Below are 14,578 nucleotides of genomic sequence, written 5' to 3' on the forward strand. Positions count from 1 at the left end.
CCTCTTAAGCTGGAATTTTTTATTGACTCAAGTATAAGTCTAACCAGCAAAGTTAAAGTGAATGTTTACCACCTAAAAAAAATAGAAAAGTCAGATACTCACCTAAGGAGAGGGAAGGCTGGGTCCTAATGAGCCTTCCCTCTCCTCTCCCGGTGCCCTCGGTGCTGCGCAGTATCCCTCGTAGCAGTATTCGACCAGTTCGGTCAAATACTGCCACTTCCGCAGCCGAAGGGATGTTTCGGAAGCCTTCGGGAGCACTCAGGCTCCCGAAGACGGGCCGCTCCATACTACGCATGCGCGAGCGCCCTCTATGACGCAATCGCGCGTGCGCCCTCTATGACGCAATCGCGCGTGCGTAGTATGGAGCGGCCCGTGTTCGGAAGCCCGAGTGCTCCCAAAGACCTCCGAAGTCCCTGCAGCGGCGGACGCGAACGGGGGAGCCAGCGCAGCACCGAGGGCACCGGGAGAGGAGAGGGAAGGCTCATTAGGACCGAGCCTTCCCTCTCCTTAGGTGAGTGACTTATTTTTTACGCTGTACCCATTGGCTTTAATGGCTGCACTTGGGGCTCAGGAGGGGTTAATGGCTGCACTGCATACAGTATTGCAGCCATTAACCCCTCCTGTCCCTTAAATGCAGCCAATACTTCATCCAGGCTTCCCAAATGCTGCAATGATTCACTCACTTTTATGCAGCCCAGTATTTCTCCCCTCCCCCTCTCCTTGTTATTGCTGTGGCCAGGACTTTCAGACCTGTGTTTTCTATGCATTTCCTTTCCTCAAAGTATCACTTACTACAGGGTACATTGCTGCAAATGGGGATGTCACTATTAGTACACAGATAACTCGGTGTGGTCAGAGTTGCCTGTGACTCGTGTGTAAGTCGACCCCTATACTTTTATGAAGTGAAACAGACCTACATTTTAAGACTTATACTCGAGTATAGTGCGCGTGCGAGAGAGAGAGAGTGTGTGTTAGGCCTGAAAGATAAATCTAATTTAAACCGAAATCGTGATCACCAAGATCACAATTTTGGAATCGTCAGTGGCAATTATCGTGATCACGTCATTTCCACATGGAGGAAGTTTGAAGCAGCGTCTTCAAACTTCCCCAAAGTCCCAGCGTGTGCGGCCCGCAGCGTTGGACATACCTTCCGTATAAATCCAATGCTGTCCATCCTCTATCGCCGTTTGCCGGCTCTTGTGCTTGGCAAAACTCTGGGTTCCTGTATGTCATTAGAGCCTGCAAGAGGCGAAGTGGATAGACTGGCATCGCTGGACTTGTGCTGGAAGCTATGTCCAGAACTGATGCAGCTTGGGGGACAGAGGAGGCACAGAGAGAGGCACAGAGAGAGACACAGGAGAGACACAGGAGAGAGCGGGAACAGAGAGACACAGAGGGGGTGCAAAGAGAGACAGAGAGGGCACAGAGACATGGGGGCAAGAGAGAGACCCAGAGGACGTGTAAAGAGGCAAAGGGGGCACAAAAAGAGACAGGGGGGACAAACAGGCGCAGAGGGAGAACAAAGCTTGATTTGAAGGTAATCGTGAATCGAAATTGCAATTTCGGACAGAAATCGCTTAATTCAATTTTTTCTTAAAGAGACTCCGTAACAAAAATTACGTTTTTCCTACCATTCTACAAGTTCCTAAACCTGTTCTAATGTGCTCTGGCTTACTGCAGCACTTTCTACTTTCACTGTCTCTGTAATAAATCAATGTATCTTTTAATCTTTCCCCTGTCAGACTTGTCGGCCTGTGTCTGGAAGGCTGCCAACTCTTCCGTGCTGGTCTGTTTATGCACACCCCTCCAGGCCCCTCTCTGCACACTCCAGTGTGTGTGTTATTTACATAAGCCAGCAGGTCTCTGCTATCTTATCAGTGATAGAAAAGAGCTGGATAAAAATCCTCCTCTGTTAGGCTGTGAAAGGAGCTGGGCTGACACATACTGAGGAATTAGACAGGAAGAAAGGATCAGCCTCACAGCCTGTCACTAGTATTCAGTGCAGGAGAGCTGCAGGGGACAGAAGGTAAAAACACACAAGTGATCTCTTGAGATACAAAAGGAAGGGTGTATACAGCCTGCTTGTGTATGAATGTATTTTCTATGTGTGGACATACTGTACATCAACCTACTTCCTGTTTTGGTGGCCATTTTGTTTGTTTACAAACAAACTTTTTAAAACTGTTTTTAACCACTTTTAATGCGGCGGGGAGCGGTGAAATTGTGACAGAGGGTAATAGGAGATGTCCCCTAACGCACTGGTATGTTTACTTTTGTGCGATTTTAACAATACAGATTCTCTTAAAAATGGTTCAGGCCTAGTGCGTGTGCATACACATTACCTTGCACAGGAAACAGCACAGTATATACTCAGACAGACAGCATAGCCATATAATACAGTGCTGCCCATATTTATTCATACCCCTGGCAAATTTTGACTTAGTTACTTATATTCGACCAGCAAGACATTTTTTGATGGGAAATAACATAAGTGTCTCCCAAAAGAGAATAAGACTATAAGTACAAGAGGAATTCTTGTGGAAACAAAATCTCAGCTTTTATTTACATCTGAGCAAAAAGTGTCCAGTCCAAAATTATTCACACCCTTCTCAAGCTGTCTCAGTCTGTGGGAAAATCCAAAGTTCTATATCATTCCAAATAGTCCAAGCTGTTCTAAAGCATCCTAATTACCGTGATGAATTGGGAACAGCTGTTTTTAATCTATTCAACAGGTGAAGAACAGCAGCTCTCTGCAGTTGGTTTGTGGACAGTCATGGCTAAGACAAAGGAGCTCAGTGAGGACCTGCGGCTGCACATTGTGGCTGCTCACAAGTCAGGAAAGGGCTACAAGGCCATTGCTAAATGTTTTCCCTAGTTCCAGTGGCTACAGTGCAAATTATTGAAAATACAAGATGTTCCGCACTGTGGAAAACCTCAGAGGACGTGGTCGGAAGCCAAAAGTAACACCTGTACTGTCCAGGAGGATAGTGAGAGAGGCGATAAAGAATCCAAGGATCACCACCAAGGCCATCCTGGGGAATCTGGGATCTGCTGGTGGCGATGTCTCAAGGCAGACAATCCAACAGACACTGAGCACTGCTGGGTTCCACGGATACACACCGAGGATAGTGAGAGTGGTGATAAAGGATCCACGGATGCAGACCAAGGAGCAGGGCTGTGGAGTTGAGGCTATTTTTGGGTGCCCGGAGTCGGGAAAAAATGCACCGACTCCTAATGAATTTAAACTAATTAAAATAGAAAATATGATAAAAATGTTCTATTTCTCAGATACTAGTCATCATAAGGCTCCCTGCACACTGCAAATCTGTTTTCCGATTCCGATTCCGTTTCCGATTCCGTTTCCGATTTTCCTTGAATACATTCAACAGAAAAACGGATCAAAAAACGCAGCATGCAGTTAAGATTAAAAATCTGAATCGGAATCGGATGTAAAAACAGATTAAAAAGCGGAATCGGAATCTGAAATGCATGCAGTGTGCAAGAGGCCTAAATAATGTATATATACAGTAATAGCTGTGCTCAGTCCACAAAAATGAAATAAACCAATCAAAATTAGTTACTTGTGCTGCTTCAATAAAGCAGTCCCCGTATTTTTAAAGTCAGATATACACATCTGATTGTGACTGTATATATGATGTGTACACAGGAATCTCATATATACTAAACAACATCTATGCTGTAAGAATAAAGCCTGATGTGTAGCCGTGTCACTAATAGAGATGGTTAATGAGATGGAAATAATTCTGCATTGATGCTGATTTATGCAAATGTATGCACTCCCTTTGCTCATGAAATCAAATAATTTGATAGGCTGTTAAAATTTGGTTTGGTGACTACAAATTAAATGGTAACTGAGACGGATGAAAAGTAAAGTTTTATACATACCTGGGGCTTCCTCCAGCCCCCTTCAGGCTAATCAGTCCCTCACTGTCCTCCACCACCCGGATCTTCTGCTATGAGTCCCGGTAATTCAGCCAGTCAGCGCTGTCCGGCCGCATGCCGCTCCCACAGCCAGGAACATTCTGCACCTGCGCAATAGTGCTGCACAGGTGTAGTATGCTCCTGGCGGCGGAGTGTGTGCATGCGCACTACGCCTGACTGGCTCAAGTACCTGGACTCATAGCAGAAGATCCAGGTGGTGGAGGAGGACAGCGAGGGACTGATTAGCCTGAAGGGGGCTGGAGGAAGCCCCAGGTATGTATAAAACTTTAATTTCATCTGTCTCAGGTTTACTTTGCTACACAGTAGTACTATACTCTACATATGCACTCCCCACAGAGCTGCAGGGAATCCACTGAGAATGTTGTGCACATTGAACACAGAGGTGTTGTCTGTCACCCATAAACCTGGTTCAGAGTGTGCATGAAGAATGTGTAATAGAGGAAGAATCCCCTCATTCTCCTGCAGAGTACCTGCACATCACTCTTACATGTACCCACAGTCACATTGCCTAGGGCCTGATCCATGTTCAGATTGTGCAGGAAGAATGTGTAATAGAGGAAGACTTTGCTGGAAACAACTATGGGGACTACTTTATTGAAGCAGCCAAGTAACTATTTTTGATTGGTTTATTTCATTTTTGTGGGCTAAGCACAGCTACTACTCTGCATCCACAACTGCCTCCAATGCTATTGCTAAAAGGGCCACTGCTGGATATACGTTGCACAGCCAAGTAGACCCTTTATGTACAGAGGTTTGCTTGCACTAACTGCATACTCACTGTTTCGTGGTTGGAAGCTTCCTGGTTATAATCAGAGACCATTACCATGTTTACTGCACTTTTTCTCATGTTCTGCCTGTCTGCAAACATCTACAAGTTGCATTGCACTATGCACCCTCCCAGTGTACCTCACTGCATATTCATTTCACCTGCTCTGCTTTCCTCACCTTACTCAGCTTCTCATGAACTGTTCGCTCTCCTGAATTCTCTCTCTCTCTCCCTCCAGCAGCTCAAAAACCTCACAAACATTTACATCCCATTCACATTTGCTTACTCTCTCCCTCCTACTCTTACTTGCAGCTGGTGATATATCACCCAATCCTGGGCCACAGCCTGCTGCCAGACAAGCATCCCCTGCTGACCTGCTCCATACACTTCACAGCCCTCTGTCCACAAATAACCAACATCCATCCTCAGTCACACCCCCAGACCAGACAACAGGACTGGGGGAGAGGTGGGTCTGCTCCTCTCCCCATCCCTCACCATCCTCCCACTCACTGAGACATTGCTCACCTCCTCTGACTCTGCCGCAGAGGCTACCCTCTCCTACGGGGGGGCTTCACCTCAGTCACACCCCCAGACCAGACAACAGGACTGGGGGAGAGGTGGGTCTGCTCCTCCCCATCCTGCACCTTCCGTGTCCTCACTCCACCTACCTCCCTACAATTCACGTCATTCAAGGCCCACACTATCCGCCTCTACAATCCCCTCTCAGCCAGTCTTATACCGCCCTCTGGGCTCCACACGACAATTTCTCGACAACCTTGCCTCCTGGCTCCCAACATCCTCTCCTCTGACCTCCCCACCATCATCCTCAGGGATTTAAATATTCCCAACGATGAACTCCGCGACTCTGTTGCAACCCGGCTACTCACCATTGCCAACTCACATGGCCTAGTACAACACACCAACACCCCCACTCACACTGCACGTCTCACACTGCACGTCCCACTCTCGACCTTATATTCACTAAATCCTCCACCATTGCAGACCCCTTCCCACCCTCAGCCCATCACCTTCTCACCTTCAACCTCCTCACGGAAGGCACCTCCAATCTACCCGCCCACCCACCTGGTCGATGGCAGCATGACCTACGCAAGCTCAACCCTGGCGTCCTTGCTGACTCCCTCCATGCCCTCCTCCACTCGCCCCACCCTAACCTGTCCTAATCTTGCTGCAGCTCAGCAAACTCATCAGCCCTAGAGAAAGCTGCTCCACCAATATTCCACCACAACAGACCCCCTAACCCCCAGCCCTGGCGCACTACCCATACTCGCAACCTCCACTTCACCAACAAAATTGTCTCCATCCGTCAGGAAATATCCAATCTTCACCTCCCACCCCCTCCCAACCAGCTCCTCCTACACCCTATCCTCCACTCACATCCTTCACTCCTACCAACGAGGAAGTCAACCACCTACTGCAGACTTCCCATACCACTACTCCCCCCCCCCCCCTTGACCCCATCCCTTCTGATTTACTCCAGCCTCACTTCACAGATTTGGCCCCAGTCCTCACTACCCTGTTCAACCTCTCCCTATCCACAGGCACCTTCCCCTCGGACTTCAAGCAGGCCACTGTACTACCCCTGCTCAAGAAACCCTCCCTCGACCCCCCGCTACCCTCCAACTACCGTCCTATCTCCCTCCTCCCCTTTGCCTCAAAAATCCTCGAGCGTCTGGTTCACAAACGCCTGACCCAGTACCTCAATGCCAACTCACTGCTAGACCCACTGCAATCTGGATTTCAGCCTGCCCACTCAACCGAAACTGCTCTCACCAAAGTGGTCAATGACCTTGCCTTAGCTAAAGCTGAAGGTAAATACTCCATTCTCCTCCTCCTTGACCTTTCAGCAGCTTTTGATACAGTAGATCATCCCCTACTCCTCCAGTCCATGGGCATTCACCATATCGCCCTGACCTGGCTTTCATCCTACCTCTCCAACCGCTCCTTCACGACCTCCTTTAATGAATCCTCGTCCACCCCCAACCACCTCTCAGTGGGAGTCCCCCAAGGCTCGGCCCATGGCCCCCTACTGTTCACACTATACACATCCTCCATTGGCAAGGTTATCTTATCTCCTCCATGGGTTTTAACTATCATCTATGCAGATGACACCCAGATCTACCTCCACACCCCTGACATATCCACCACTACCATGGACAAAGTCTCCTCCTGCCTATCTGCCATCTCCTCCTGGATGTCCGCTAGGTTCCTGAAACTAAATCTAGACAAAACGGAAGTTATGATCTTCCCACCCCAGCCATCCATAAACCTCCCAGATGTGCATGTCACTGTTACGAGTACTTAATAGGTTGCATGCAAGCTGTTACAGGAAACTAACATCCGCCTCCAGTGGTAGACAAGACATGTGTATGTTCGGTGTGTATTATAACCCACAAGTGGGGCTTGCACTCTTTTGCAGGTAGGCACTTGCCTGTTTTTAAGTAGCGCTGCTCATTTCCTTGCTATGTACTAATTTAATTTGTTTTTGGTCAGCTGCTCCCACTTAACAGCCATGCTTTTGGTGTATATGCAGAGCTTCTGTTTGGGTTCAAGGTGTGTTTGTAGTTTCTGGGGGGGCTCAGCGCACCTCTGATTTGGAGGCCATTCGGAGGCGGCCTGGTGTTGCGCTGATCCACCTTTTACGCAGTTTTTTGCACTGTTAACCACACTACCATTCGCCCTACCTCTCAAACCTGCTGTCTGGGTGTCACCCTGGTCTCTGCACTCTCCTTCACTCTCCACATCCAAAACCTCACAAAGTCCTGCAACTTCCACCTTCGTAACATCTGTAAGAGTCGCCCTTTCCTGACCTCTGCCACCACCAAACTCCTCATCCATGCCCTCATAATTTCCCGCCTTGACTACTGCAATGCCCTGCTGTCTGGTCTCCCTATGGCCCGAACAGTCCCACTGCAGTCCATCATGAATGTGGCAGCCAGAATTATCCACTGCTCCCATCGCTCCACCACGGCTGATCCCCTCCGTGAATCCCTCCACTGGCTTCCTATCCAATCCCGAATCATATTCAAGATACTGTGTCTGACCTACAAATCTGTCCACAATACCTGTCCAACATACATTTCCAATCTTACTCATAGGTACACACCTAGCCACTCACTCCTCTCCTCCAATGAACTTCGCCTGACCACCCCCCACATCACACAGTCCCATGCACGCCTCCAGGACTTTTCAAGAGCTGCTCCAAAGCCTTGGAACTCTCTACCTCCACCCATTAGGGCAGCCCCCTCCAACATCTTCAAGAAGGCCCTCAAAACTCACCTTTTCACTCTGGCCTACCACCCCTCACAAGTGCTCTAAACCTACATCTGAACTCTGGTCCCCTACCTTTCGTGTCTCTACCTCTCCCTGTAGATTGTAAGCCTTTGGGCACGGTCCTTTTGTGTACTACCTGATCATGCACCTCCATTACTGTGAACCCATGCTATGCACTTGAGTGAACCTAACTTGCCTAATCTCCATGCTCCATCCAGTGACTGACTAAGCATTACCTTGTACTCATACTGTGCTGTGTGATCTCCATGCTCCATCCAGTGACTAAGCATTACCTTGTACTCATACTGTGCTGTGTGATCTGGTTTTCTTGTATTCCTGTATTGTCATATTGCTGTATGTCACCCCTAAATATTGTCTGTAACCTAAATTAATGTTCAGCGCTGCGTAATATGTTGGCGCTTTATAAATACAATAAATAATAATATTAACCTCATTCTCCTGCAGAGTCTCTGCACATCACTCTTACATTGCCTAGGGCCTGATAGATGTTCTTTGTTCCTGTCTGTACCTTCTACAAGTACTCTTACCGAGGACTAGTTTTAAACCTCACTCACACCTATGCAGCGCAGATGGCCGTGCGATCGGAATACAACATGTACGATCACACGCGATCTGCGCTGCTACCCACTGCACTGCTGATCCCATCCATTGACAGTAAATGAGTCGGCGCTGCGCTTGCGGGCAAATACATGCAACAGTACACAAGCGCATCATAACGCATGGTACTGCTGCGCAGCACATTTGATGTGAATGGCTGAAGGGCTTTGTTTAGGCAGAAAAAGTTCAAAGTGGCACTCCCTATGCTGGCTTGTGTGGAGACAGTGTGAGTATAGTAGAGGTTAAACAGTTCTCACCAGATCACCGACGTCTTCCAGAATCCCTACTGCTGGAACATGTGCACAACGGATACTATGAAGAAAGATCATGCATACTGTGGATTGGGAGAAAAAAGAAACGAAATTCCGGGCACCTTCCGTCCAATCTGTTTATTGGCAGTGGCATCAAATTAGATGGCTTGTGTATGACACATCCATGCGGTGGATACTCAGATGATGGTGAGATGGAGGTGAGGGGGCACCGGGCACCAGATGGGGCTTGCGACGGCCGTTTCGCGTCTCACCGGACGCTTGGTCACGCTGCGCTCCAATACAGAGGCGAAATGCGGACTTCCGGAAAAAATGCGGGGATAGTCCCCGCCTCTTCCGGATTCCGCACACGCCATTGGTGAGAGGAGATCTGTGGGGCAGTCCTACCAGCGGAAACGTCTAGCAACCGTCACCTAACTACATTACCCATACAGCATTGCGGATCCAATCCATGGGAGGGGTGTAGGCTTTCGCCACGCCCTGCTTGGCTGTCACTCATTCTGGACCTCCACTCCCCTTGATCCGCGCTGTTCCATGGCCACTGAATGCATTTTAACAGTAAACCATGATGCGGGCATGTAGGAATGCGATGGTAGATTTATTCCATTGCTATTCAGTGGTGCGGTGCGAGACGTCACTACCTGGTGGTACCATAATTATATGCAAAAAAGTGCATGATAAGTGCAAAAGTGACACATGATTAAAAGGAAAAGTAAATTAAAATCCGGGCTATTCAGACCCAGCTGCAGCCAAACTAGCCTAACTGTTCGGATACTTAAATAGTGGCACTGGACATACTGCCCATTCGTGACCTATAGCTGTTCAAAACTACCGGGGGTAGGGGGCTTAAAGAGAAACAACAGGAACATGGCGGGGCGATAAAAGGGCATTAAAAACCCTTAGTTCCACCTCCATCCGACCAGCACTGATCATTAACATTAACAGACTTCATAAGGATCAAGGGGACAGTGAACAATCATAATTATCCATAACATATTGATATTCATCACACCATGCTGGCTCGCTGTACAGATCCTCAAGGATCCAACATGCAGGCCAATTCAATTTTATCATTGAGGCCTGCTGGCCCCATTGCTTCAGTCCGCAGTATGATGCACGTTTCTCTCCTTAAAAGGAGTTTGTCCCTATCCCCTGCCCTTCTCGGGACCTCAATCTTGTCCAGAACTGCAAACTTTAGTCCATTGCAGCTGCCCCCATGTTCGTCCCTCATATGGGAGACCAATCTGGTGCAGCTCTTCCCAGCTATGATTGTACTGATATGTTCCCCAATACGTTTCTTAATAGATCTCGTTGTTTGGCCAATATAATACCTTTTACAGGGACAGAATAGAACATACACTACATAATCAGTTTGACATGTGTAGAGGCCTTTCATATGGAACCCAACCCCTCCCACCTCTATATATTTCTGTGTGATCATCCTGGGGCAGTACTTGCAAAATCCAGATTTGAAATTGCCTTTAGTGGCGTATTGATCTAGCCAAGTTGTACGTTTAGGGGACACAAATTCACTCCTGGTCAGGAGGTTAGCAAGGGAGGGGGCTCTCCTGAAGGCTACTCGTGGGGGTTGTGCTATCTTGCCAGATAGCTCGGGATCCTGCTGAATCGCCCCGCCATGTTCCTGTTTCTCTTTAAGCCCCCTACCCCCGGTAGTTTTGAACAGCTATAGGTCACGAATGGGCAGTATGTCCAGTGCCACTCTTTAAGTATCCGAACAGTTAGGCTAGTTTGGCTGCAGCTGGGTCTGAATAGCCCGGATTTTAATTTACTTTTCCTTTTAATCATGTGTCACTTTTGCACTTATCATGCACTTTTTTGCACATAATTAAGGTACCACCAGGTAGTGACGTCTCGCACCGCACCACTGAATAGCAATGGAATAAATCTACCATCGCATTCCTACATGCCCGCATCATGGTTTACTGTTAAAATGCATTCAGTGGCCATGGAACAGCGCGGATCAAGGGGAGTGGAGGTCCAGAATGAGTGACAGCCAAGCAGGGCGTGGCGAAAGCCTACACCCCTCCCATGGATTGGATCCGCAATGCTGTATGGGTAATGTAGTTAGGTGACGGTTGCTAGACGTTTCCGCTGGTAGGACTGCCCCACAGATCTCCTCTCACCAATGGCGTGTGCGGAATCCGGAAGAGGCGGGGACTATCCCCGCATTTTTTCCGGAAGTCCGCATTTCGCCTCTGTATTGGAGCGCAGCGTGACCAAGCGTCCGGTGAGACGCGAAACGGCCGTCGCAAGCCCCATCTGGTGCCCGGTGCCCCCTCACCTCCATCTCATCATCATCTGAGTATCCACCGCATGGATGTGTCATATACAAGCCATCTAATTTGATGCCACTGCCAATAAACAGATTGGACGGAAGGTGCCCGGAATTTCGTTTCTTTTTTCTCCCAATCCACAATGGCTGAAGGGCTGTCTATACCGTTCTGCGGTTCTTGCATGTTACCACATCATACGCACTTCCAAATGCGCACGGAAGCGCGTATGATGTGAACGAGGCCCAAGTCTGTGAGTAAAAGTATTAGAGGCAGAAGATCAGCCAGGTAAGTGGTATTGTTTAAAAAGAAAATAAATATGGCAGCCTCCAGATCCCTCAGCTCACTTGTCTTAAAATTCGTAAGCATTGGCAGTTAAAGCAGATCTGAGATGAAAAACTAACTAGAAGTAGTAACTTGTCTATATATCTTATCTAAAGTTTGGATAGTTTAGATAGTAAATTTAGCTACAAGCAGCTTCAATAGAATGAGTATTTCTTCCTGTGATAGAATGACAGCAGCGATGTGGTTTGTAAACATTACACAGAGCAAGCTTATCTGCATTTTCAGCACTCAGCCTGTGACAAACCTAATCCTCCCTCCTCCCTTCTGTCTCTGAAATCTCTGGCTAGTAACACCTCCCACTCCTGCTGCCCAGACTGAGCTCCCATAAGCCCTTGCTACTATCTGAAAATCCCAAGGCTCTCTGAAAAGCTGTGGGTGAGGCTTGTTTAGCTTATAAGGAATTAGATTATTAATACAAAAAAGTATTTGGCTTGAGGAATGCCCTATAAACAATAGGAAAGGGACACAATTATGTAATGTGTAAAAGTTCATCTTGGACTCACTTTAAGAGGAATTTTATGTTACATACTTTAATCAACAAGATTGTAATATGAAAGTTAGAGGATTGTAAGGAATGGTAACCTGAGCAGTCAGAAGATGTTTGTAGCGACTCCACAACACAGGGGACACCACTTCTCCAGATAAGGCACACAAAAGCTCGCTTGGCCTTTGGAAATGCTCATCTAGACAAACAAGAAGAAGACTTCTGGGCGTGTGTGTTACAGTCAGATGAAACAAAAATGGAATTGTTTAGTCACAATGATGCTCCCTTCATTTGGCGTAAAATGGAGAAGCCTTCAACCCAAAGAACACCATCCCCACTGTCATACATGGTGGTGGGAACCTAATGCTTTGGGGGTGATTTCAGCCAATAGACCAGGGAACCTAATCACAGTAAACAGTACCATGAAAAAAGAGCAATACATGAGGATTCTCAACGACAACATCAGGCAGTCTGCAGAGAAACTTGGCCTTGGCCACCAGTGGACATTTCAGCATGACTATGACACAAAACACACAGCACAAGTGGTGAAGAAATGCTTAGCAGACAAGATTAATGGTTTGTAGTTGCCCAGCCAGAGTCCTGACTTGAATCCAACTGAGAATCTGTGGAGGGAGCTAAAGATCAGAGGGATGGCAAGACAACCCTCCAACCTGAAAGATATGAGCTCATTGCTGAAGATGAATGGGCCAGAGGCGTATCTAGAGGGGTGCAGGCACGGCTCATGCCATGGGCGCCATCCCTGCTTCTGTGCTGCACCCCCTGCCCCCTGTGCCTCCCCGGCACTCAGACCTTAGATCAGATTCATTCTACTATTTGGGGAACATGGCTACTTATTTTATGTATGTAGAGTGCACTTGGCTCAGTGTTAGAAAAGTGGACAGAGAGGGAATAAATGAGAGATTTCCAAACAAGTAACTTCAGCAATAGCCAAACACACACACAGGCAGCCATAAGACACGTCCGCAAGGAAGGATGAGGTTATCTGGGCAGGGGGCTGAATGTCAGGCGAGAGGTACTAGATTACCCAGATACTACGTCCCTGCTTCTCTATGGACCACTGACTGACACACACACACACACTGCACGGAGCTGCCTGGCGAGTCTCTGACCTCTTCCTTACTGACTGGACAGCGGAGGGATGATGGGAGAGGACTGGCTGCAGCATGGCGCTGCTATACGGAGGTCCCCCCTGCCCGCTGTCACCTCTCCTCTCTCTCTGCCCCGGGGGGGGGGGGGTGAGGAGTACCCGGGCAGCGGCAGCAGCATTGTATATCCCGCCCTCTCCCCGCGCGCGGCGGGGCTGTACGTGTGACGTCACTCACCGGAGGCTCTAGCGCGCCGCTCCGTCTCTCGCCGCCTCGTGTGTCGGGAATTCCCCGTCTCCCAGCGTCCCGCGCGCCTCTACACCACCTCCAGCTCCGCCCACATCCGCCCTCATCACTTCCGGCGCCCGCCTCCCCCGGTCTCCTGGCAACAGCCGCCGCGGCCCCGCCCCTCCCGCAGGTGTTTACTGAGACTGCCTGGCTGTGACCTTCGCTCTCACTGTCCCCGTCACCAGGCCCCGCCCCCCTGCATGACAGCCCGCCATGTCCTCCACACCGTCCGCCGCCGGAGCCTGGGGTATGTGTCTCTCTATCTCTCCTAACGGGTGACCCCTCCCACTCCCCCCCCCCACAGCTGCTGCTCCGCCCCTCTCCCCTCACAGGTGTGAGACCCCCCCCCCCACACACCTGCTGCTCCGCCCCTCTCCCCCTCACAGGTGTGTGACCCCTCCCACCCCCCCACACCTGCTACTCCGCCCCTCTCCCCTCACAGGTGTGTGACCCCTCCCACTCCCCCCCACACCTGCTACTCCACCCCTCTGCCCCTCACAGGTGTGTGACCCCTCCCACTCCCTACAGCTGCTGCTCCGCCCCTTCCCCCCTCACAGGTGTGTGACCCCTCCCACCTACCCCCACAGCTGCTGCTCCGCCCCTCTGCCCCTCACAGGTGTGTGACCCCTCCCACTCCCTACAGCTGCTGCTCCGCCCCTTCCCCCCTCACAGGTGTGTGACCCCTCCCACCTACCCCCACAGCTGCTGCTCCGCCCCTCTGCCCCTCACAGGTGTGTGACCCCTCCCACCCCCCCCACAGCTGCTGCTCCGCCCCTCTCCCCCTCACAGGTGTGTGACCCCTCCCACCCCCCCCACAGCTGCTGCTCCGCCCCTCTGCCCCTCACAGGTGTGTGACCCCTCCCACCCACCCCCCCACAGCTGCTGCTCCGCCCCTTCCCCCCTCACAGGTGTGTGACCCCTCCCACTCCCTACAGCTGCTGCTCAGCCTCTCTCCCCCTCACAGGTGTGTGACCCCTCCCACCCCCCCCACAGCTGCTGCTCCGCCCCTCTGCCCCTCACAGGTGTGTGACCCCTCCCACTCCCTACAGCTGCTGCTCCGCCCCTCTCCCCCTCACAGGTGTGTGACCCCTCCCACCCCCCCACACCTGCTACTCCGCCCCTCTCCCCTCACAGGTGTGTGACCCCTCCCACTCCCT

General features: G+C 50.0%; 2 protein-coding genes across 3 annotated transcripts in view; one reads left to right on the forward strand and one right to left on the reverse strand.

Moving 5' to 3' along the window:
- TP53 (tumor protein p53) overlaps positions 1 to 13,487 on the reverse strand; it is a 60,788-nt gene extending 47,301 nt beyond the window's left edge. The window contains exon 1 of the mRNA XM_068273802.1: positions 13,371 to 13,487. The gene's annotated coding sequence lies outside the window, so the exon portion shown is untranslated. The remainder of the gene's footprint in view (positions 1 to 13,370) is intronic.
- Positions 13,488 to 13,504: 17 nt separating this feature from the next.
- Positions 13,505 to 14,578, forward strand: part of LOC137562450 (monocarboxylate transporter 13-like) — a 158,900-nt gene continuing 157,826 nt past the window's right edge. For both annotated transcript variants that reach the window (XM_068273799.1, XM_068273800.1), the window contains exon 1: positions 13,505 to 13,668. The gene's annotated coding sequence lies outside the window, so the exon portion shown is untranslated. The remainder of the gene's footprint in view (positions 13,669 to 14,578) is intronic.

This window comes from Hyperolius riggenbachi, chromosome 3 (assembly GCF_040937935.1).
Source record: "Hyperolius riggenbachi isolate aHypRig1 chromosome 3, aHypRig1.pri, whole genome shotgun sequence".
Taxonomy (NCBI): Eukaryota; Metazoa; Chordata; class Amphibia; order Anura; family Hyperoliidae; genus Hyperolius; species Hyperolius riggenbachi.